A 26,707-nucleotide genomic window follows, 5' to 3' on the forward strand; every position below is an offset into this window, starting at 1 on the left:
TCGGAGTCGGTTAACTTTTTGCCGACTCCGACTCCAGGTACCCAAAAATGTCTCCGACTCCAACTCCAACTCCGACTCCACAGCCCTGCTTTTGCCCATACAGTGACCGTAGCTGCATGATGTACAGTGCTAAGAAGACAAACATTATTCTTGTCTTTCCAATTCAGCTCAAGCACTTTACCCTTTTGCCAAGCTACTAGTGTACCTCGCTGTAATTTAGCTCTGCCAAAGTCTTCAGGCATGCCACAATGGTTGGGACGCACTGTTCCATAGGCGTCAGTATTTCTTTGCAGCAAGATGTGAAATAGCTCTGGCAAAGTATACAAATTGTCCATGCTTACACAGTAACTTTGATCCAGCAGATGATCTATCGAAATCAGCACTGATGACGTAGCAACACCTTACTGATTTATTTTGGATCAAACATTGGCCCCTTTCCCTGTGTACAGAACCGAATTCCAAATGTATTCCATTTTAGATTCACAAAGCTCATAAAACTTCACCAAATCTTGCACTTTTGGACTGCACTGTATCCATGACAGTCGGCCCTTATAAGCCATGAGATTTTCACTGATGCTGACATCACAGTCCAGAATGTAAACATCCAAAACTTTTGCTACAATGGCCTGGTATATCTCCCAAATTTTCTTCAGGTTGGGTGCTGGATTGGTATTATCTTCAAAGTCTTCATTGTTGATAAAATGCAGATATTTCATAATTAGTGAAAACCTGCATTCAGACATAACTTCTCCAAAGAATGGCAGCACTGACAGCACTTTTACAGCCTGAGTGATTCCCGCTTCTAACACTTACGCAAGACGCATCTGTATAGTTGCCAAAGTGACACTAAGGACTAAGGCTTTTAGCATGGTTTTCGCAGCCCAAGTAACACTCGGGTCTAACACTAAGTAGGTTAATGTATACATGTCAGGCTTGGTACTTTTTGTGAAAGTAACATTTCCAGAAATTAATAAAACTGCTTCACTTAAGCGACATTTGTTTCTATTATTCAGGATTCACATGTATTACTCACACATGATGTGAAAATGAAAGTATTTTTCAGTGTGGCAGACATTTGCTTCCAAAAAAATTCATCCAATTTCTTTGGAAGTTAGGTCAGGGCCATAAACATGATAAAAAAAGTCTCCTCCTCTTTGGACAAAAAAGCTTTTGATTAAACTCACAAGTGATAAGAGTAATGCCCCTCTGATGAGCACATTTAGAAATTAATTTTTTCTTAGTGTGTAAGCATGTGGTGGAATGTTTGCAGCAAGTAGGAGGGCTTGCACTTTTTCATTAAACGTTCCAAATCAGGTGAGCAGTGAACTGTTGAAATTACTGCATTTGTCCACTAAGAGCTTTTGTCTAAATACAGTCACCTCTGCCCTCTCACCTGATGAAGTAGTCCTACTTAAACAAAAAGCAAATAAGTCCTTCAGTTGCATAAAGGAATCATAATATAAAGATACAAAAGTAAAGAGTGATACACCCATCAGATGTATTTCCAACTGCATGAGCATGTGTTGTTACTTTCTAGTAATGCTAAAGTAAATGCTGTTTTTTTACATGCTACTGAAAACCGTTACTGTTATATGAACACACCCTTAAATAACCACCTCCTACAAGCTTCCCACATAATGTGCAATCAGCAACATTAAGTAAAGTGGAAGTTCAAGTGACCAAAATAAGTGAACTTTCTGACACAAAAATTGAGCAATTGCTGTGGGAAGTTGAAATCAAACATAAGGTGCTGCCTGTAACAAGTCTGGCAAGTCTGTTTACTTTGTTTTGAAAATAAAAGTAAAAAATGCAAATGTACTTCTTAGTACTACATTAATATTAAAGTCTATTATACACATTCAAGAAGTTGAAATTTAATCTGTATGATATTGTTGTAAGAATACTGATGCTTTGCTTTTATACAAAAAGAAATCTGCATATGATGTAATATGCTTGTGAAGCTTCCACTGGTTTAAATTTAAATTCAAGTGTAAGCTATATCTGTATTGTGATTTTTTATATACAAAAAAATGAAACAAGCAAGCTCCATATGCATAGTCTATCCATATATCTTTCAGAAATTCCATAAATGTGTACCTCATTTTGAAACTATAACCTGAATTATCAGAATAAACAACACATCTTCACTGTATTGTATACACCTATTAGGTAGAACCACCTTTCACTCACAGTCTCATTTCTTTAAGCTATGAATTCAACAAAGTGCTGGACGTACAGTATTGCTAAGGGATTCTCATCCATGCTGATCTGATAACATCAGGTGTTCCTGTATATTTTTCAGCCACACCTGCATGCCACGAACCTCCCATTTCATCTCATCAGAAAAAAGGCTCAATTAAATTGCAATTTGAGGACAGTAAAGGCCATTTGAGTAAACTGAAATCACTGTCATGTTCATAAAACCAGTTGGACACTATGTGCGCTGATGGCAAGGCACCTCACCCTACTTTAGTTATCTATTTGGAAAAGGGGAGAATGTGTCCATAAAGGGAGGCATATGGTCAGTAAAACTGCATTGTTCAGATGATACTCTTCAGTACTAAAGGGTCTAGTATGTGCCTAGGAAACACCACTATGCTACCACGAATAGCCTTTTGCATTGACACAAGGTAGAATGGATTTATGAATAAATGCAGTTTATGCCAAAGTTTCATCCCACCTTCTGCATGTTGCTACAGAAATCCAGATTCCTCAGACAATGCAGCATTTTTCCTATCTTTGATCATCCACTTTTGGTAATAATGTGTTTACTGGAGTCTTCTTTTCCTGGCCCAGGGTGATACACTTGTGCACACCATAGTTGTAAAGAGCAGTATTTTGTTGTGAAATTTCTGTCATCTTGAACAAGACTGGACATTCTCCTCTCACCTGTCTTATTAACAAGGTTGATTTGCCCACAGAACTGCTGCTTGCTAGATGTTATTTTGTTTGTTGCACTATTCTCTGTAAACTCTAGAGACTGTAGTGTGTGATAATCCCACAAGGGCTCTCTCTAAGTTGACAAAATCATTACGTCCTTCATAATCATATTACAATGAAAGTTGTTTGATCTAAGGTTTTGCCCATTCAAATGTTTGGCTGGATTAAACTTCTTGACCATAGCTGCATGCTAGTTAAAACTGCATTGCAGCCATATGATTGGCTTTTTGCTTTAACAAGCCATTGTACCTAATAAGTGCAGTGACAGTATGATACACTGGTATGTTTGAAAGCTAGACAGTCTAGAGAGAGAAAGTGTGTGTGTGTGTGTGTGTGTGTGAAATAAAATATACACCTTTATCAGGTACTAATCTACTATGAAACTAATGAAGTTTAAGCTTTAGGGCCCCTAATCCTAGAGGGTTGCAACGGGATCCTCAAACAGTTCAAGCTTCACTGCCCCTAACATATAGGTCTATCACTGGCTTTATCCATAACCCTGTAATAAGAAATGATTTTAAGTAAATGTAACTGAGGGCAGCACGGTGGCACAGTAGTAACGCTGCTGCCTGCCAGTAAGGAGACCACATGCGTGGAGTTTGCATGTTCCCCCCGTGTCTGTATGGGTTTCCTCCGGGTGCTCCAGTTTCCTCCCACAGTCCAAAGACATGCAGGTTAGGTGCATTAGTGATCCTAAATTGTCCCTAGTGTGTGCTTGGTGTGTGTGTGTGTGTCCTGCGGTGGGCTGGTGCCCTGCCCGTTTGTTCCTGCCTTGCACCCTGTGCTGCCTGGGATTGGTTCCAGCAGATCCCCGTGACCGTATGTTAGGATATAGCGGGTTGAACAATGACTGTCTGACTAAATGTAACTGCCAGAATAAGTTTGTAAACACTAAAAAAAAACTTCTATGCTAACAGAGATAACCAAAGCAATACAGACAAGACATCACTTAATCAACAATCACTGTCATCAAGCTGATGTGGGAAAAAACCTAAGAGGTCATGTTTAAGAGTCCACGTCATTTTTAACCCACTTAATGCAGACCAGGGTAGCAGGTCTGGATGGGGCTGGAGTCTATCTCAGCCAACATAGGATGTAAGGCAGGAACAAACCCTAGTCATAGCATCAATCCTTTGCAGGGCGAACACACACACACCTGGGTCAGAAATAAACAAACGTGAAGAGATGGGATTGAAACCCAGTCTCCATCAGCTGAAGCAACAATGCTAACCACTACACCACTGTGCTGCACTAAACCCAACTGCCAGGCAGACTTTCCACTTTTTCCTTTCCTGTTATGATAAAGCATTAAAGTATTGCTGCCAGGAAATGGGGGTTTGTGTAGATTTGCACATATTTTACCCTTTCGTGTTAAAAAAAAATCAGTATTACAGTTCAGGTTGGAAAAATGAGGGACATCCATCCGTCCATCCTTCATATGTAAGGCATGCTTAACCATAGAACATAGCACCTGAAGCAACACAAGAAATGTTCCATTAATCGGTGTTTTAAAGAGTTAACATGCAATGCACCTGGATTCGTGCATATTGGCCATAGGCTGGATCCAGACGATTGAGGGTTTGTGGCAAAAACCATTAAGTGTCAATTTACCCCCCGCCCCCCGAAAATCTACTTAAAACAAATCATATAGAACCGTATGCGACAAAGACGAACCAATAACAATTGATAGAACCAATGAGGAGGATGCTAGGCAATGTACATGCTGTCAGTCACATTCCTCACTAGTGTAGATTTGTAAGGGTACTTAAAGCAAAGTGTAAACCAATAAAACACAAAAAACTGCATAGCAGGCTACAGATGAAACAAATGACGACAACCCCCCGTTGCTGAAAACGCGGCGATATTCGAGAACGTCTTAAAAGAAACACTCAGAAAAACCCAGGAAACCACAAAACTGAAAAAAGGCGAAACGCCCCATGTTGACGGACGCTGTGAAAATCTCACCGAAGCTTAAAATCGTAATACTCCAAAAATAATTCACAAACATTTTCAAATGCAGCACAAGGCACCGAAGCACACTGCGCTACCAGACTTTTCAGTCAAGCACATAGGTCACCGCGATGAGAGCGCATCGTCTTACCCTTAAAGTTCAGGAATATTTGGCAGTACAAGCAGGCGAAAAGAAAAGAAAAGAAGCCAAAACGCTAAACACTCTCATCTGCAAAGGGCATCCGAGGCGCCCTTCCTCTGACAGCCCTGACTGAAAAGTTGACAAGAGACGCGTCGCCGCTTCACATTGTAGCGCAGCTTTCTCGCTCTCACTGCCTACCTGGCGACCGCCGGCGCACTCGACACACAGTTAAAGGTTAGAAGGTGTGAGGTTTAACCTGTTTAAGTGCGTTTACACTCACCGGTGAGTCCGGCGTGCCGCTGTCGTTCTTGTCTCCTGTCTAAAAAGTCATGTCTCCGCCCATTAGCAGCGTTTGTTTTTTGCTTGTATCAGACTATAGGAGCGCGGTTCCGAAAACCGCAGAAGCTGCGCTGCCACTGCTGTTGAGCTCCTGCTATCTCAGTCGCGTGCTCGTGCTCGCGCTCTCGCTCGCACTCGCTTCCTGGAGCCGAACCACGACACGGCCGTGAGTCGGATCGGGTTCGGGATATAGTAGTTTAGATGCGAACTGGGGGCGGAGGAGAAGGGGTGTCACCATTTAGGCGAGTAGGTGTTCGTGAGTCACTCGCGTGTCGACAAAAGCGACGGGTCTATGAAGTTTTTCAAATACGATAATTATATCAGCTTAAGAACGCTTAAGGCACATCGCGAGGTTGTGTACAGTCACACAAAGCCACCCCCATCTGTAGGAATTTACCTCTCGTTTCGAGCCTTTAACGTTTCCAAATGTCCACCCACTGCGAAACGATACATTTACTGCTATTTTTAAATGTTATTTTAGCTTCGTTTTAAAATAAGTATGGTGTTAGGTAGGCTAAAGTGAAATCAGCCTAAAGTACAATACAGTGATAATAAGACTAACTGTGGGAAACCATCTATCTATCCATTATGCAATTTTGAGTTGCGAAGAGCAGGAGACCATCCGGCATCATCGAGCGCATAGTAGGAATCTCACTGTGTTTATTGTGTGCCTAAGATTATGTTTCAAAACGAACTGTTTTAAATTAAAAAATGTTAACGCATTAAATAGGAGTTAAAAAATGATGTTCTGAATGTTAAACAGGGGTTAATTTAAATGTAATACAATATATGGATCATGGGGTGCATATACATTTACTGGATAAGCGATTAGTGTAGAGACACTGATTCATGAATCCATCCATCCGTTTTTTACTGTTATTTGGAGGTATTGTTCCATTCATCCGTCCCTATTAATAATTATAAAATTTTAAACATTCTTTTTCTAGAGAACCTTCCTTATCCTCAAAGTGCTTCGAAATAAATTCAAAATGAACAACTGGGAACAAGCAGAAATAAAATACACAATATTGAATACAGAATAATATCAGTATAAAACACTAAATTAAGATAAATACATGAAACACAATGCCTTGAATTAAAATAGCAGGAAATAAACTAGAATAAAATATAAGTACTACAACAAAACTCAACAAATAACAATTTGTCTTACAAAGGCATACCATCCTGAGCACCAGAACTGAGAGAAAGAATCATAATATCAGGATAAAAATTAGCTTTAAAGTATTTTAGCTAATCTCTTTAATTTTTGCAGGTCTTTCCAAAGTCTGTGTGCAGTAAAGCAGAAGGCTCTTCTACACATTAAGTACAGGTTAGTTTGGAGTACAAGGAGATTGTTAGAAATTGTGGACCTCAGTGGGCGGGCAAGAACATAGTGACGGAGGAGGTTACTCATGCAGTACAGTGCAAAACCATTTAAAGCATTATAGGTTATTAACATAATGTTATATTCAATCCTGTAAGACACAGGGGGCAAGTGAAGGTGAAGTAGAACAAAAGTATTACGTGCTCACTGTTGCATGCCTGTGTAAAGACTCTTGCAGAAGAGTTCTGGACCAGTAAGAGCTGTGATAAGAGATTAGAAGGGGCACCTGCCAGGAGAGAATTACAGTAGTCGACTCAGGATGTGATAAAGGCATGGAATACATTTCCCAGTATCTAAAACAGGAGAGGAATGAGTAAACAAAGGACATGGAAGTAAGAATGTTTCCTTATGTAACTTATGTGGGTAAAATAAAAATGGGAGGAATCAAAAATGAATTTCAAGCCTACAACTCATAGCATACCTGATGTACTTCCTACTATACCACTTGCCACATACACAGCTGTTCAGATGCCAGGTTCTGTCAGACCAGTACATTTTCTGTCTTGTACAGTGTGTTTTGCTGTGCCATCTTTTACCTAAATATCACAAATGCAACTCAAATACAAAAGAATCTATGCCAGTCAAGTAATTGTCACATACCAACTCGGTCAACCAATGGATTTAGTCTGTGGCCTCCGCATCTCTGGGTTACTTGACCTTCAAAGACCTGCACTCATATCATCAAGAGCGTCATCACATTGGAAAACCTGCATACACAGTTTTGTTCATAATTTTTTTTATATTATATCTGCTGCTTTTGTTGTAATAGGCATTGTAAATAATACGTGACTGTGCATCTTTTTTTGTACTGCTTGTTATATAATTCTTATGCAAATGTAAAAAGAATTCTACCTTTGACAAATTGAAACTAAAAACCAAAAGTAGGACTGAATGTGGAGTAGTGAGTTAAGTCTGGCAGAAAGCCTTGATCGCACAGCAGATAGTCTGGATGAGGCCTGTGCTTTTAGATTCCTACAACTACCATCATGTTCCTTCTCTGGACTGGTACCCCTCCAGAGGGAAGGAAGTGACTGCAGTAGGAATTGAATGGATATGAGTTCAGATAGCTAAGACCTTACTGACTGTCAGTGGTATTATGACTTTGCCCTATTTCATAAACATTTACATAAGTTAATTCTGGTAATATTGTGTAGATTATTGACAACACTTATATCAGTCCAACATGCTGAAAGACACCTCATAAAAGATATCTTATAAAAGATAAATGCATTTGTTTGAAGCAACATTACTTTTTAATGATTGTGAGAAAGGGAATTAATAGAACAGTAACACCTATATGCAAACCCTTCACAGTCTAGGCATTTACATACACTGATTTTCCTCTGGGTACTTTTGTTTTCCTTAAATATTCCTAGATACAGTATGTCCAGGATATAATGCTTGTTGAGAGTGTGTTGATGTGTGCATGAGTGGGCACTGCAATCAACACGTGCATTTTGTAGGTTTGGTTCCGGCACTGTACACAGTGCTGCCAGGATTGTAACAGGAAACACAAGACCATGCAACATTTACATAAATTCTCTATGCATATACAGTATATTGTCTTGACTACTGTATGGCAGATTTCAACAGACACTAGTGTCTACAGATGTGGCAGAGCCAGACAATATACCATTGTGCTTTATCAGTCACCACTGATGAAATCATTTTTGAATGACAGTAACACCTTTTTTCTGTGGGCCTGAACAAGTAGCTTTGTCAACATCACACTAACATTATGTGCCAATTTTGTGTCCCAAGAAGAAACAGATAATGGAAAATGTTTAATAATTTTCAATCAGTTTTACTGCTAGAAGTTTAATTTAAGGTGAACAGGTAACATAAAGACATTTATAGTGCTATAATGACTTATTATTTTATTTGGTCTTTTTAATTCTTACACATTTTCTCTAATTTGTATTATTTTTAACATTCTTTAAATATGTTATTGATATATTTTGGTTGCCATTTCATGCTTCCGTTGTCTGGACACCACCATACTATTTTAAGTACTAAGGTCTGTGAGTACCATGTGACCTGTCTTGATGCCATATCTGAATACAGGCCCCTACCACAATAAAATTGCAGCATCTCTCGCATACCGAAGTAGACTGAAGAAGTGTCCAAAAATCTAATCACTAGAGAAGTTTGAGAAAAATCCTAAGCTAGTTTTCTTTTGGTTTTTGAATCTCTTTTTTGCTTTAGAGTATGGGCCTATTTTACCCTTTTGGTTTTGCTGGTGTGACCTTTCTTTTTGAATTTTTCTGATTTTGACCTTTGCCTGCTGCTCAACTAAGATTTTTTTCTTTGCCTCTAAAATACCTCTTTTCATCTCTTAGTATAAAATCTCAAAATTTTTCAGGATCTTTTCACTTCGACTTTAACATATACAGCATCAAAAGATAGATCAGAAGCTGTAATATTAGTATGCTGTACTAAAGGAATGGATCTTCAGTCTCTGTATGAATGTTTAAAAAAAACGGGACCCCCTTTATAATGGCAGGCAGTTATGGAGCAAAGCTGCACTCCTTTAGCTGTTGCTTTTTTCTACAAATCTCTGTCACAATATATAAATATCAATGTTTGAAATCTGGCAGAAAATTAAAATATGTGGTTTATTATTCCCTAACTTACACCATTTGCCTATAATTCCTGCTTGGAGGCTCCATGTGATTTGATTATACACAGTTTGCAATTCCACTGCATGTCAGTACATCCTGCTATATTTGCTTATAAACTGTTGAATTTTTGCAGGCTTGAAAGTGAGATGGTAGGTTGGAGGATGGAACGTGATGTATACTGAACATGAGAAAATGGAGAAAATGGAGTCCAAAAGTGTCTCATCAACAATGCATTACTCACCTGTTCACATTTTCAAAGGGAGATACAGTTTTGTATTGCAGCACTACATCCAACATTTTCCTCTCTGTTAAAAATGATCATGTAACAAGTGGATGGCACTATATGAAAATGATACTGCATAATTGTTTAAATCATGTTATTGAAAAACATTTAAGTTTTAATTTCTGACCTTAGCTGGTGGATGTTGCCTCTGCACATTCTACTTAAGAGGGGTTTTGAGGGATCATTTTTGTTAACCAGTGAAGGCTGCAGACTTTACAAAACCTTAGTGTTTGCTTTCAATCAGTGCTTTTAATCTTGCCTATTCATTATGCAAGACATTTTTTACTGGAAAAAGTTTTATTTATTTCAGTGTGGTTTGGTTTTGTAACTGGCATGCGTGGCTGTTTAAGTAAAAAGGATGACCAAAAGGCTGCCCTTTTCCACTCCTACTCACAGCAGCACTGCTGCTTGTAAATTAGAAATAAGTGCTCAAATAAAGAACTATTAGGTTATCTTCTGTGCATTTTGTTAAAGCAGCAACCAAGTTTGTTTTTGAGGAGAAGTGTCTGATTTGTGATTTGTTATAACAGCAGCAAATCACTCATTTAAAACAAACATTTAGATCACATTCATAATCTTCTTTTTAAATTTACATTCAAACTGATTACCAATTCAGGAATTCAGCTGTTATTTTCTGAGTAAATGTACTCAGCAGTGCTATTAGTGATGTGTTTAAATATCCTTTTTGTGTTATTTTAATGTCTGTAATTTTTGTTTAGCATGTATGTTGCATGTGTAATTTATTTATGAATTATTTATAAGTCTTATGAAAAGGCCTCAATAAGGCAGTAAGCTATCACACCTGTTTATACAGTAGTTACTGTTGCCTTTCAGTACATCTAGATTTACAAATTTCAAAATACTATATTCTGAATATAAACTACCAGTTCAATTTTACTTAATTTAGAAACTTTTACAGAGCACACCATACACCTTACAAAGCACATAAAATTCAAAGCAACCAAGCACAGGAGCAGGTGCAGTGGCCTGAGATTCAATGCCTTTATATCCTTTTAAATATTGTAAACACCATTTGTCATAAGAAAACATACTAGCTACAAGTATGAGTGTTGAGGAGAAATGAAGTCCAAAGGCATCTCATCAATCATGCATTACCTCCCTGTTCACATCTTTAAAGGGGGCACATGGGTTTTTTACTGCAACACTACCTCCAACACTTTTCCTCTACGTTAAAAAGTATCTTGCATCAAGTGCATGGCACTATATGAAAAGGATACAGCATAATTGTTTAAGTCATAGTACTGAAAAACAATAAGGTTCAATTTCTGATCTTAGCTAGTGAATGTTGCCTCTGCACTTTATACTTAAGAGGAGGTTGGGAGCACATTGCAACATCCAGCACGCAATGAACCAGCGGAATTGGGACCTGAGTGCAGCGGGTGACACCTCAGCACCACACTGAAACAGAGTGAGGTTTTTTAATGGAGGCTGGAGTGCCAATCCTGCCACCAACCCCCACGTTTTCCTTGTAAATTGGAGGAACTGCTTGCAGAGCTGGATGCAGATTAACATCATACCCAGGACAAAACAATTGCAGGGTAAGGGCTTTGCTCAAGGGCCCAACAGAGTAGAGTCACTTCTGGCATTTACAAGATTCAAACCTGGCAACCTTCTGATTGCCAGCACAGATCCCTAGCCTCAGAGCCACCACTTAAGATATACTTAATACTTATACTTAATAGACATTAAAGCTGCAAGTACTTGGGGGTCACATCAATGACAGGCTGGAATGGTCTGGTAACACAAAGCACTATATACAAAGATACAGAGCAGACTCTTTTTTCTTACGAGACTGAACTCCTTTAATGTAGGGCTGATAACATCACTTAAAGAGAGGCCCACCAAATCAACACGCTAATTAAAAGGACAGATTCAGCTCTGCGATGCCCTCTCAAGCCCCTGGAGGTAGTAGTGAAGGAGAGAATGAAAACAAAACTGAGTGCCATTATGAACAATGTTACAAATCTTCTTTCTGACACACTAACACTGAGTACTTTCAGCCAACAAATTATTCAGCAAAATTGTGTCAAGAAATGTTGCTAGGGCAGCAATACACCTGTCATTGTCAAGTCAGAAGTTTTCCTTCTTGTTAGTTTTCTTCCTTTTTAATCATCCTAGTGTAGATTTGAGAGGGGTTTGTTGTTTGCCACAATATCATTTTTTATTTATTTTTGAGCTTGTGTAAAAACCCAAACTTCCCCCAGGGACAAATAAAGTTCCATCCAACATCATATTTCATCTTATCTTGGTTTCAAACACATTTAATCTAATCCAGAATCACAGGGTTCTGGAGCTTATTCCAGCAGCATTGGGCCTGAGGCTGGCACCCTGGATATGGCACCAATACTTTAGAGGACACAGCACTAACTGGCAAGGCACAATAAAAGTGCCTGTCCTCTAATAGCATTTTATACAAATTAGCCTTTTGGTTTTCACCAAATATAATTTATTTTTTGTTTTTTTTTCCATAGCATGGTTGCAGAAAGGCCAGGTAAATACTAGCTGTAAAAATCCTGCAGAAGTTATTTTATGAAGCATCTTTCATTTGGCACACAATAAGAAGGCATTTCAAAAAGTACACACTTCAAATTAACAAAATAGTAACAATTCTACCCACATCATGGTTTAAATCCAAGCCTCCTTTTATAATAAAGCAATATAATCTACTTGTGCTTCTTTAGTTAATATTTTTGTCCTTTACGAAGGGAGTAATATTTATTTAAGGATTGTGGGCATAGCAGGAAATGAGGGTGTGAGAATATGCATTGTAAAAACCAAAGAAAACCAAAAAAGTCTGAAAAATTAAGATAGCAGCATAAATTTGATGCCCTCAAAAAAGTTTTAGTCGAATATTTACTTTAATTTATATTATTCCTAAAACCAGTTTTTAAATGAGTAACACTATTTAGTAGTAAAGGAGGAGCATGCTCGGACACAGATAACCACTGTGAAGGATGGCCGGCCGTTTATCCCAGCCAATACCCCCTCCTTGCAGCATGGAGGTCCCCAGAAGACCAGCAGGGCATTATGGACAATGTGGTTTTTATGCACAGCTCTGCTGTATGCCATTGGGGCCACAAGAGGGAGCTGCAGGGAGGACCGAGGACTTCTTTGCGCCCTATGACCCGGAAGTTCGTCATAGGAAGAGCGACAGGCTTCCGGGTTGAAGAGAAGAGCTTTTACCTGACCCGGAAGTGACTGAGGATCACATGGACTGGGGATTGAGAACACTTCCGGATCAGGGAGTATAAAAGGACTGTGGGAGCTCCCAGATGGCGAGCTGAGCTGGGTGGAAGGGTGGCAATGCGTCTGGGAGCTGGAGGATTGATTTATTGAGTTTTGTTGTGTTTTATATGAGTATTGTGGTGGAGAGTGTGCTTTGTGCACTGTGGCAATTAAATAAAGTCGATTTGAAGACTTTTACCTGGTGTCTGGAGTCGTGGACAGGGGTTCAAGGGAGCGAGAGCGACCCCTATCTACCACACCACATAAAGCCTTTCAATTAATGTTTAACTTGGCCTCATGAACTCATATTTTTGTCATTTCTGTGGTGAGGCTTACATACATTTCATGATATTATGGAACATGCAATAGTTAATACTGATACATCACAATTCAAGAAACATTTAAATCACAGCCTGTCACAGTACTGTTTCTCCCAGTGTTTGTATGGTAGCTTTAATAGTTGGTGGTATTGCTGGTATTGTCATATGTACAAAGTACAGTAAAATTTTAACTTACTTGACCAACAGGCAACTCATCAGCACTCTCCAGCACAAAGGTAAACGAGAATGTAATAAAAAAGCATAACTTTATTTTATTTAAAAGAAAACAAACCGGTTTACCCAATGTACTGCTTTCTCCTGTTTTCATATCACTTGTGCGTGTTTGTGTGATCCCTACATTGTACTATATTATAGTGTCAATATTATGAACAAAGACTGTGTATGTCCACTCTTCTTAAAATTTGACAGGATGGTACATCTAGGGCAGTTGGTATTCACTAAGGAAGGACATTTTGATATGTCAGTGTTTAGGGATAAAAAGCCCACCACAATATAAAAGCTAAATACCCCAAAAGCTCAAAAATGAATTGACATATTTGATTGACATTTGGTGACATAGTAGAAAAAACTAAATTAGCAGGTGTTTTTTATTTGTTAATATTTGTTATTAATCATGCTCTAAAGATTTGGACGTTCTAATGTGCCACATCCCTCATATCGACACAGTGCTGACAGCAATCGCACAGAGAAACAGGTCATGCCAGTTTATGCAAAGTAATACCATTTTGCATAAGAGAAATGAAAGGAGCAAAGTATGGCAAATCTCAAGAAGACACGTTAGGCTACATGGCTGTGAGTGTAGTCAGTTTCATGCAAATGATCCAGTAAAAAAGGTTGGTGATATTAACTTTCTGTTTGTGGCACATTAGTATATGTGAGGGGGGAAACTTTTCAAGATGGGTGGTGACCATGGTGGCCATTTGGAAGTCGGCTATTTTGGATCCAACTTTTGTTTTTTCAATAGGAAGAGGGTCATGTGACACATCAAACTTATTGGGAATTTCACAAGAAAAACAATGGTGTGCTTGGTTTTAACGTAACTTTATTCTTTCATGAGTTATTTACAAGTTTCTGACCACTTATAAAATGTGTTCAATGTGCTGCCCATTGTGTTGGATTGTCAATGCAACCCTCTTCTCCCACTCTTCATACACTGATAGCAACACCGCAGGAGAAATGCTAGCACAGGCTTCCAGTATCCATAGTTTCAGGTGCTGCATATCTCGTATCTTCACAGCATAGACAATTGCCTTCAGATGACCCCAAAGATAAAAGTCTAAGGGGGTCAGATCGGAAGACCTTGGGGGCCATTCAACTGGCCCACAACGACCAATCCACTTTCCAGGAAACTGTTCATCTAGGAATGGTCGGACCTGACACCCATAATGTGGTGGTGCACCATCTTGCTGGAAAAACTCAGGGAACGTGCCAGCTTCAGTGCATAAAGAGGGAAACACATCATCATGTAGCAATTTCGCATATCCAGTGGCCTTGAGGTTTCCATTGATGAAGAATGGCCCCACTATCTTTGTACCCCATATACCATCAAGTCCTTTTGTTCCAACAGTCTTGGAGGGATCTATCCAATGTGGGTTAGTGTCAGACCAATAGCGGTGGTTTTGTTTGTTAACTTCACCATTCACATAAAAGTTTGCCTCATCACTGAACAAAATCTTCTGCGTAAACCGAGGGTCCTGTTCCAATTTTTGTTTTGCCCATTCTGCAAATTCAGTGCGCCGATCTGGGACATCCTCGTTGAGATGCTGCAGTAGCTGGAGTTTGTAAGGGTGCCATTTGAGAGTAGCTAATATCCGCCGAAGGGATGTTCGACTAATGCCACTCTCCAGTGACATGCGGCGAGTGCTACGCTGTGGGCTCTTGCTGAATGAAGCTAGAACAGCCACTGATGTTTCTTCATTAGTGACAGTTTTCATGCGTCCACATTTTGGCAAATCCAACACTGAACCAGTTTCACAAAACTTAGCAAGCAGTTTGCTAACTGTAGCATGGGAGATGGCTGGTCTCGTAGGGTGTCTTTCATTGAAATCTGCTGCAATGACCCGGTTACTGCGTTTACCAGACATCAACACAATTTCTATCCACTCCTCACGTGTTAACCTCTGCGACATGTCAATGGCTGTAAACAAAGAGAAACTTGTAAATAACTCATGAAAGAATAAAGTTACGTTGAAACCAAGCACACCATTGTTTTTCTTGTGAAATTCCCAATAAGTTTGAAGTGTCACATGACCCTCTTCCTATTGAAAAAACAAAAGTTGGATCCAAAATGGCCGACTTACAAAATGGCCACCATGGTCACCACCCATCTTGAAAGGTTTTCCCCCTCACATATACTAATGTGCCACAAACAGAAAGTAAAATATCACCAACCATTCCCATTTTATTAAGGTGTATCCATATAAATGTTCCACCCTGTATATTACCCTCCCACATCCTTCTTCTTATCTGCAACTTTCTGCAAATGCCAAAGTGAGGATTACAATTCCCATCAGCCAGTGCACTGCTCTGGACAATTTCATCAGTGCTCAGAAAGTTTAAATAAGAGCATCGTTGAATGCGGCATGTCATCAATGGTAGCAACTGCTGCATTTTTTTTTCCTCAGTCACTTTGTATTAACAGTTTCATTGTCTAGCTGGCTTACAGTGTTTATCTTAGAGCAGTGTTTCTCAACATTTTTGGCCTTAGGACCTAGGTTTACCTTTTTAAGCTCATAATAAAACTCAACAATCAGAGTTAAGCTGAAGATAAAAAACAGAAAAAAAAACAAATACCACAAATTAACTGATGGAGCCAAGGCACAATTGAATAGAATGAAGCAAGATTTTTTTTATAACTGATAGAGCTGCTGTTTTTCAGAGTGTGATAAGAAGAGAACAGGACGATGCTTTTGAGTGAGTAAAAATAATTAGTAGCTTTTGTTTTGGTAGTCATTTATTTAAATACTGTATAAAAGGTAATATTCATTTTAGTACTCATTTTAGGCTTTAGTGCTAATGAAGAGTCAAGATTTTTAGCTGTTTTAAGCTTTGAATGAATCAGCTTCAAATTACCTTTGTAACATTACTGAATACTGCTTTCATAAGGGGTTTACCAATGATCTCTTTCACAACTACACCATCCAGGACTGTATGTAGCCTGATGAACAGTAAGCAGCTCAAGTTAAATAATTAGATAGATAGATAGATAGATAGATAGATAGATAGATAGATAGATAGATAGATAGATAGATAGATAGATAGATAGATAGATAGATAGATAGATAGATAGATAGATAGATACTTTATTAATCCCAAGGGGAAATTCATATACTCCATAATAATATTACTTATAGCCCCTGTTAAAAAAAATAAAATGTTGTATACAGAAAAGTACTTAATTATATAATACTTGTAATGCATCCGATTAGCCAATGTCACTATAACTGAGGCCCATTGACCTTGGAAAACTTCATAAATAAACTTGAACTCTAATCACAATAATGCAATAATATACACCACTAGATAATAACTAAAATATTTGTTTATGGGAATTGGGTATGTTCTGCTGCACAACAACCATGATGACTCCCACCTCCCAGGGCAGTCAAAAAAGATTCCCCAGTGTTAGTGATGCTTAATTTATAAACATGACAGCTGCACTTTATATATATATATATATATATATATATATATATATATATATATATATATATATATATGCTGTTTAATGCCTACTGTAGTTGTACATTCATTAAAAATAGTAATGGCCTGAGGTTATTTGGTCTGTTGACCTTCAGTGCCCTCACCCACTCAATCACATCTCCTATACATAAAAGAGATGTGCAAAAATACCTATTTTTACACTTAAAAGGCAAAACATTTCATACTAGAAACAGATTGCTGTGCTAGTTTGAATCATCTGCTCTGGTCAATCTCCTGAGACAACCAAAACAGTCTAAATGCAGTTTCATGTGTATGTTGAATGCTAAAAAAACAACACACTAAAAATCTGTTTCATTTTCTGTGCCTATTTTACTCTGTTAGTGGACTGAGGGAGCAGAATCTTTTGGAGAAATGATGAATACAAGGGAGAGGCCAGTTCTGGATGGAATATTAGTCAACTGTAGGATACATTCACGCCTGCACTCACTCAACACAAGCCCTAATCATCCTAGCATTAAGTCTTCAAGCTGAGAAAGGATATTCACATCTTAAAATAGAATACAAATATTGGGAGAACAGGAAAATGTCACACAGAAGTCTCTTCAGCTACAGATCAAACTAGGGACCTAATGCTATCAGGAAGAAATGAAAAAGTGAATAAATTCTTAAATTATTTGTTAGAAAGTGCAGCCTATTCAATGACAACTGCTAGCATTGCAACATACTCTCCTGCTCTTAAAATTCTAAATTAGTATTAAAAACAAATAAAAACAAAAACTTAAAGTTAACAATGATAAATAACAACAAAAATCCCTGAGTGACACAATGGACCAATGTACTATAAAATAAAATACCAAGGTTTGTATGTCCAGTCCCTCTGATCAATTTGATTGGACAGTTTGACCAGATGCATGATTAGTCATTTTGGCTTTGGTGACATGACGAAAGAGGAAATGTGATTGTGAGGCACACAAGGAGCAGTAAAGGCACATGAGGCTTGCTGAGAGAGGCACCTTCAAAGATGGCACATATAAAAATGGACAGGAGGTGAAAAAGATGCTTCGAAAATAATGACACAGTCTGAGAAACAGGCTTTATGGAAGCACACTTGAGAAAAGAGACACTCAGAAATTCAAATGCAGAGGAAAGGTGTTGAGGGTTTACAAGTAGGGCAAGGGATAGCAAATATTTCTTTTAATTATTCTATTACCTGTCTTGAATGGTTACCATGGCTAATTAGTTTATAGATCAGAGGCCTGGTGGGACATACCTCTTGGACAAGATAAGGTGTTTTGCACATACCTTAATGATTATAGCTTTTGAACAAAGTGGTCAATCATTAGAATGATTACCAGTAAGTAATACCACAGGGTCCAAAATCCCACATTGGGATATTGGCATTAAGAATGGACTGCCCAAGCGTCAGAGCGAGAGAGACTCAGACAGAGACTCCTTTCAGATGGACCCAGGAATGCAGTCCATATGTCAGCTTGATTTTTGAAACATGTCAAGTTGCCCCCAAATGCACAGAGATGCTTCTGCTCTTCAAGCCTTCTTAAGTATCTAACCATTGTAAAGCTTTTTGAATTTGAAACAAAGGTATAATTGTGTTAGGTCTATATTTCCAGACGATTAGGCATTACTATTTAAGTTAAAAAAAAAGGCTATTAATTTTTGCTAATAAGTATAGTTTTACTTTAAACTTCCATACTTTGTCTGTACATCTTGAGTGACTGAAGTAGTAAAATAAATACAGAGAAGCTGTTATGGGTAGATTGCTACTTCTTTCCTAAAGGGTTAGCAGCTGAGAGAGGACACCTTTAATACTGAGCAGCACTGGAAGGCATAACATGTTGTTGGTGAGTGGCAATAAAATGGTGCATCACCCTCCAGCACCTCGGGGATACCTAACTGGTCTGCTTAAGCCAAAGCTAGTGAGTCCTTGTCCAGAGTATTTAAGAGTGATAGGTTGTGCAGGTATCACCTATACTCTGTGCTTAATTGCACGTAAATGTAGATTTGTGTGTGTGTGTGTGTGTGTGTGTGTGTATGTGTGTGTTAAATTTAGGGTGCAGGAGAGTAAGCCAACCCATAACAAATGTAGTGACCTCTATTCACCCCATAATAACATATATGCATTTTTTTCTGGTTCCTTGGCTTTCTATTATGTCCCAATGATGTGTAGGCTAGGAGAGCAAGGCACTCTTAATTGGCCTTGTGTTAGTGAATATATGTATAAATGTGCCCTGATATCCCAGGCTGAGGTGATTCCCACCCAGTATTGTGGTCTAATGGTGAAATTCACCAATCAAGCCGTTCATCCTTCTATTGAACCTACATAATACATTTTTTAAACCCTGGAGAACTAGAATCTACCCCAACATCAAAAACATATCAAAAATACTTCTGGAAATAAGATTCCTCTGTTATTAAAGCTGCTGGGTTCATTCCAAGGCCAGAGCAGCCTCAGATGACAAATGGATGAGGTGCAAGTCTGCTATGAGGCATATTGTGGTCAGCAACACAGGAGCGCCGCAGGAGACTGTACTTTCTCAAGTCCTGTTCAGCCTATATACATCAGACTTCCAATACAACTCCGAGTCCTGCCACGTGCAAAAGTTCGACGACAACACTGCTATCATGGGCTGCATCAAGGATGGGCAGGAGGAGGAACCTAATCAAGGACTTTGTTAAATGGTGCGACTCAAACAACTTACACCTGAACACCAGCAAAATCAAGGAGCTGGTGGTGGATTTTAGGAGACCCAGGCCCCTCCTGGACCCCGTGATCATCAGAGGTGACTGTGTGCAGAGGGTGCAGACCTATAAATACCTGGGAGTGCAGCTGGATGATAAATTGGTCTGGACTGCCAATACTGATGATCTGTGCAAGAGACGACAGAGCCGTCTATACTTCCTTAGAAGACTGGCGTCCTTCAACATCTGCAATAAGATGCTGCAGATATTCTATCAGACAGTTGTGGAGAGTAGTGTGCTGGGGAGGCAGCATAAAGAAGAAGAACGTCTCACGCCTGGACAAACTGGTGAGGAAGGCAGGCTCTATTGTAGGCACAGAGCTGGACAGTTTGACATCCGTGGCAGAGCAACGGGCTCATCATGTCAATCATGGAGAATCCACTGCATCCACTAAACAGTGTCATCTCCAGGCAGAGAAGTAGCTCCACTGACAGACTGAGGAGATCGTTCCTCCCCCATATTGTGCGAATCTTCAGTTCCACTAGGAAGGTAAACGTCAACGTTATACAAAGTTATTGTCCGTTTTACCTGCATTTGTATCACTCTTTAATTTAGTATTGTTTTTTGTATCAGTATACTGCTGCTGGAGTATGTGAATTTCACCTTGGGATTAATAAAGTATCTATCTATCTATTTATCTATCTATCTATCAATTCACTCACAGATCTACATTCACGTAAGAGACCAGTTGTCTGAAAATATATGCCAATGAGAAATAGGAGGAAAACTGGAGTATTTGGATAAAATCCAACAAAGAAAAGGGGAGAACATGTAAACATTCATTAACACGAATCATTTGCTGCATAGCATAGAAATAAAATGCTTACAAAAGATATGTTCGGGTTTAATGGCCTATTTTCATTTTGTTATAACACTTAGCTACATTGAAATGTCCTTGCATGTTCAAAATCAGCCCTGTAAGATTCCAGAAATTCTTACAATTAGTTACTTGGTGAATTGCCAAAATACTGTACTATTTAAATGGCTCTGAAGTGTTCCAAATTTACATTATCCACAGAGATTTCTCAAATGAAGTTAATTCTGGTGTCAGTGGATTTCAGTCTTTCGATTGATTTTATGTACTTCTGCTTTAGCACAAAATTGATAACTGTCACTGCAGTCATATCACATCAGCCATTGTATCACTACTTCTTAATTTACATTTAGGGGACAGTGAAGTCCATTCTTTCAGAAGAAGTGGTAAGCCATAAAGACACCTAAACATTTCTTGGAAATCTTAAACACAAGAACAGTGGCTCAGGATTATTATGGGGGCAACAAAGCATATTTAAAAATGTTGAGGACCCTCATTCTAACAACTAATGACTACAGAAAGCTGACCACCCAGTCACTGTTATGGTCAATTTATTTAAAAGAATCAATGTTGATCTCATATAATGTTGTTAACAGCATGTACAGTACCATCACAAATCACTTTGAACAGAAGAAAACAGATTGTAATACAGTTAAAGATGACTGTATCATAAATTTGGCCAAAAAATGTATTCTATTATGTTCATCTGTACAAGGCTTTGTGATGACATGTAGACCAACATCTAAACTGTGTAATTAATCTGCCACCAGTTTATCTTAGCAGACAGGTATTCTGGGGTGTAAAAGGCTGACAGATTGTTGCACAACTCTGCTCTGTTGTAGCTGAGTATTACAGATGATTTTATGTCACCTAGGAAGCCAGATGAGGCGTAGTGTGATTACTGCATCTGGTCCACATTGTCAGCAGTATCGTTATTTGTAGTCTGTTGATGCCTTGTGAAAGCAGACTTTTACAGAAAGAGCTGCAGTAATCCAGTCAAAAACTGAGGAAGATTATCAGCATCGGGAAAAGAGTGTTAGTGGCAGACTTTTGGCAGTTTTATACAAGTATTAAAATAAATTTTTTGCAGTTAGAGTGTATCTCTCATCTTATTGTCAAGTATAACACAAAAGCTTTGTTAGAGGATAATGGGATTATTTGACAAGATCCAGTTTTTATGGAACAACAAACAAAGGGCAGTTTCTTGCCGTGATGGTGTTAAAATCAAAGATATTATATCAGCATTGAATTGCTTTCAAGGTAAAACTTCAGAATCTCGCTCCCAACCCTGAGAGGGTGGTCCACCCACTTTAGGCTGAGGACCATTGTCTCAGATTTGGAGGTGCTGATTCCCATCCCAGCCGCTTTTCACTCGGCTGTGAACTGATCCAGTGAGAGCTGAAGATCATGGCCTGATGAAGCAAACAGGACAACATCATCTGCAAAAAGCAGCGACCCAATCCTGAGCCCACCAAACCGGACCCCCTCAATGCCCTGGCTGCACCTAGAAATTCTGTTCATAAAAGTTATGAACAGATTCGGTGACAAAGGACAGCCCTGGCAGAGTCCACTTGTCACCAGAAACGGGTTTGACTTACTGCCAGCAATGCGGACCAAGTTCTGACACCAGTTGTACCCGGGACCAAACAGCCCTTATCAGGGGGTCCGGTACCCCATATTCTCGGAGCACCCCCACCAGGATTCTCTGAGGGACACGGTCGAACGCCTTTTCCAAGTCCACAAAACACATGTAAACTGGTTGGGCAAATTCCCATGCACCCTCCAGGACCCTGCTAAGGGTGTAGAGCTGGTCCACTGTTCCAGCTAGGATGAAAACCACACTGTTCCTCCTGAATCCGGGGTTCAACTATCTGATGGACCCTCCTCTCCAGGACGCCCAAATAGACTTTTCCAGGGAGGCTGAGGAGTGTGTTCTCTCTGTAGTTGGAACACACCCTCCGGTCCCCTTTCTTAAAGATGGGGACCACCACCTTAGTCTGCCATTCCAGAGGTACTGTCCCCAATGTCCATGCGACATTGTAGAGGCATGTCAACCAAGACAGTCCTACAACATCCAGAGCCTTGTGGAACTCTGGGCATATCTCATCCACCCCTGGGTCCCTGCCACCAAGGAGTTTTTTGACCACCTCGGTGACCTCAGTCCCAGAGATGGGAGAGTCCACCTCCGAGTCCCCAGGCTCTGTTTCCTCATTGGAAGGCATGTTAGTGGGATTGATAAGGTCTTTAAAGTACTCCCCCCATCGACCCACAATGTCCCGAGTCGAGGTCAGCAGCGCACCATCCCCATCATACACATTGTTGGCACTGCACTGCTTTCCCCTCCTGAGACGCCGGATGGTGGGCCAGAATTTCCTCGAAGCCGTCCAGAAGTCGTTCTCCATGGCCTACTCGAACTCCTCCCACACCCGAGTTTTTGCATCAGCAACCACAGAAGCCGCATTCCACTTGGCCTGCCAGTATCTATTAGCTGCCTCTGGAGTCCCACAGGACAAAAAGGTCCTGTAGGACTCCTTCTTCAGCTTGACGGCATCCCTCACCGCCGGTGTTCACCAACAGGTTTGGGGATTGCTGCCATGACAGGCACCGACCACCTTACGGCCACAGCTCCAGTCAGCCACCTCAACAATAGAGGCACGGAACATGTCCCATTCAGACTCAATGTCCCCCACCTCCCTCGGGATGTGGTTAAAGTTCTGCTGCAGGTGGGAGTTGAAGCTACTTCTGACAGGGGACTCTGCCAGATGTTCCCAGCAGACCCTCACAATACGTTTGGGCCTACCAGGCCTGACCGGCATCCTCCCCCACCATCAAAGCCAACTCACCTCCAGGTGGTGATCAGTTGACAGCTCCACCCCGCTCTTCAACCAAGTATCCAGGACATGTGGCTGCAAGTCCCACAACACAACCATGAAGTCGATCATCAAACTGAGGCCTAGGGTGTCCTGATGCCAGGTGCACATAAGAACACCCCTACGCTTGAAAATGATGTTCATTATGGACAATCTGGGACGAGAACAGAGGTCCAATAACAAAACACCGCTCGGGTTCAGATCGGGGCATTCCTCCCAATCACGACTTCCAGGTCTCACTCTCATTGCCCTCATGAGCATTGAAGTCTCCCAGCAAAACGAGGTAGTCCCCAGAAGGTGTGCCCTTAAGCATCTCCTCCAGGGACTCCAAAAAGGGTGGGTAATCCAGACTCTTGTTCAGCACATACGCGCTAACAACAGTTAGGACCGGTCCCCCCGCCTGAAGGCGGAGGGAGGCTACTCTCTCGTCTACTGGGGTGAACCCCAATGAACAGGCTCCAAGTCAGGGGGCAATAAGTATGCCCACACCTGCTCGGCGCCTCTCACCGGGGGCAACTCCAGAGTGGTAGTGAGTCCAGCCCCTCTCAAGGAGATTGGTTCCAGAGTCCACGCTGTGTGTATATCTAGCCGGAACCTCTCCAGCTCGCGCACTAGCTCAGGCTCCTTCCGCTTCAGAGAGCTGACATTCCAAGTCCCAAGAGCCAGCTTCTGTAGCCGAGAATTGGACCGTCAAGGTCCCCGCCTTCGGCCACCACCCAACTCACACTGCTCCAAACCTCCTTAGCACCTCCTACAGGTGGTGAGCCCATGGGAAGGGGAACCCACGTTACCTCTTCGGGTTGTGCCCGGCCAAGCCCCACCTCCAGGCCTGGCTCCAGATGGGGGGCCCCGGTGACCCATGTCCAGGCAAGGGAAAACGCAGTCCAAAGTTTTTATTCTTCATGGTAGGTTTTCTGAACCACTCTTTGTCTCATCCCTCACCTAGGACCAGTTTGCCATGGGTGACCCTACCAGGGGCATAAAGCCCCCGACAACAGAGCTCCTAGGATCATTGGGACATGCAAACCTCTCCACCATGATAAGGTGGCGGCTTGAGGAGGAGACAATCTACATTATTATAGGCAATATTTGATATGGTAAAAGAAAAAACTTAGCTCTACATAAGCAGCCATCACATCCAGCAATGTACAGTATTATAGGTCATACAGTATACGAGATGATAAACTAAACTTTTCTGCATGTGATAATTACTCCTGAACTGTACATTATCATAGGTGATGTAAAATGATTAGCAAATTTTACATGTATAGCCATTACATTCAGTAGTGTAAGTATCATAGACAATATCTGAATATTAGAGCATTTCTGAAGAGAACAAGCCATTCAGCCCAACAAGCTCATCAATCCCATTCATCTAATCTCTCAAAAATCACACGAAGATTTAAAGGCCCCCAAAGTTCTGTTCTCTAACACATTACTTGGTAACTTATTCCATATGCCTATAGTTCTCTGTGTGGAAAATAAAATCTAATTTTTGTGCAAAAATATGCCCTTAACCAGTTTTCATCTATTCTTGTTGAAGAATTAATTAAAAAAGGGAGAAATGTAATTGATGTTCATAACCCAAGGAACCAGAAATAACTTTATCAGTGGACAGGAATGATATTCCTATGGTTCAGGCCTCATTGCACCAGGAGCTCAGGTCAAGTTCTAGCTTGGTCACTTTCTGTGTGAAATCTGCACATGCTCCTTGGTGTTTTCCCCCTCCATTTACACTGGTTTCATAGCCAACCCTAAAGTGTGCCAGTACAGGTTTGTGTGTGCCTGTGTTATGGACTAATGTCCCATCCAGAGTTAATTCCTGTCTTGGCGCCCGGTGCTACCAAGATAGGTTGTAGCTTCTCATTACCCAGTAAAAGATACAAAACTTCAGAAAGTGGATACTGAATCTTTGAACAGGACTGTTCAAATCAGATTTGTATGGTAGTGAAAAAATAAATAAATAAACCTAATAGCAGGACAAATTAGTTTTACAGAATCATAATAATGGAAATAGGTAACTTTAAAAATATAATGCATTACACTAGGAATAAATATATCAAGACCTTTGTGGCACTGAAGTATTTATTATTAACTTGTTAAAATGAGATGCACTTGACAAGCAAGGTCCTCACGTCACGTCTTGCTCTGATACCCTTATATGCAGTAAATAAAATCAACTTTTCACTCAGACAAAAAAATGTTAAGTTTGCTATAAATACCACATAGAGGACATTTGACGTGTCTACAAAAGCATCTATTTTCCTTTTTCCCTCAATGCCTCCTTTTCTTTGACATAAAGAGCAGGGCTGCCTGTCTTCGCTTGCTAGTCGTACAATTACATGTCACTTTTTATCTAATGATTCCAGACAAAGCCTCGCTCCTCCAAATCATTTGTTACTTCAAATGTGCTTCCTCGCCATTTGTCAGCATTACTTCCTGAACCACAGAAGTTCATCAGGCCTTAATAAACAATTTCAGGACCACTGTGTCCAGTGACTAACTAGATAATTTTCCAACTTCACACATCCGGCTGCATTTCCAGTCAAACTGTGTTCAGTATATAATGACTCAGGGGCAGACTGTAGTGCTGATAATGAACTAAACTGCTGATAAAGGACATTAATTAAGGAGGGATAAATAAAAAAGTAACAAAGATTTAAGCACAACAACAGGAATCATCTGCAGTCAGCAAAGCGAAGGCAAACATAATGTCCAGGTAAAATGTTCAGTCATTGTGTTCTAAGCTCAGCATTTTGAAGATGTGTCCTTTTCATAATTAAATTCAATACATTTATTCAGTACTTAGTTAAGTTATATCATATGCAGTGCTCAATAAAAAGGCTACTTTTTCCAGTTTACATGCTTAAGTTTGTAATTACAAGGTTTGTTTGAATTTGGTACCAGCCCTGCCTCAATTGCTGCTAGGAAAGGCACCAGCTCCCTAGGGCCCTGGGCTGGATAAACCAGTTGGAAAACATATGCCATGCTGCAAACTGATGTAATATGCAACTCATCGCAGAACATTGATAGCAATGTTTACAACTGTTGACAAGCAGCAGTTTACTTATCTCCCATGAAAAAGAAATACAGCATCATTTAGTTGAAGTCAGCCAGTTCCCCGAAAAGAACCTGTGAACAAGAACAACACAGTCTTTCTCAGTAGGGATCATGGAGGTGAGGTGTTGTTAGTAGCAGATAAATAAAAGGTTTTCTTTACCAAGACTTTTAACATTCTTCAAGAAGCATATGGAGACACACGTGAACATGTGGCACCTGTGTGTCAAAGAAGAGTGTCTATCAGTGAAGCAGAACACAAGGCAGAGCTGCTTCCTGCTTCAAGCCGGTGTTCGAGCG

At 40.2% G+C, this 26,707-nt stretch overlaps 1 protein-coding gene across 2 annotated transcripts in view; it reads right to left on the reverse strand.

The window, feature by feature from the left end:
• LOC120539268 (RAS guanyl-releasing protein 2) overlaps positions 1 to 5,570 on the reverse strand; it is a 215,305-nt gene extending 209,735 nt beyond the window's left edge. For both annotated transcript variants that reach the window (XM_039769183.1, XM_039769185.1), the window contains exon 1: positions 5,313 to 5,570. The gene's annotated coding sequence lies outside the window, so the exon portion shown is untranslated. The remainder of the gene's footprint in view (positions 1 to 5,312) is intronic.
• Between the last annotated feature and the right edge of the window lie 21,137 nt (positions 5,571 to 26,707).

This window comes from Polypterus senegalus, chromosome 11 (assembly GCF_016835505.1).
Source record: "Polypterus senegalus isolate Bchr_013 chromosome 11, ASM1683550v1, whole genome shotgun sequence".
NCBI classification, from domain to species: Eukaryota; Metazoa; Chordata; class Cladistia; order Polypteriformes; family Polypteridae; genus Polypterus; species Polypterus senegalus.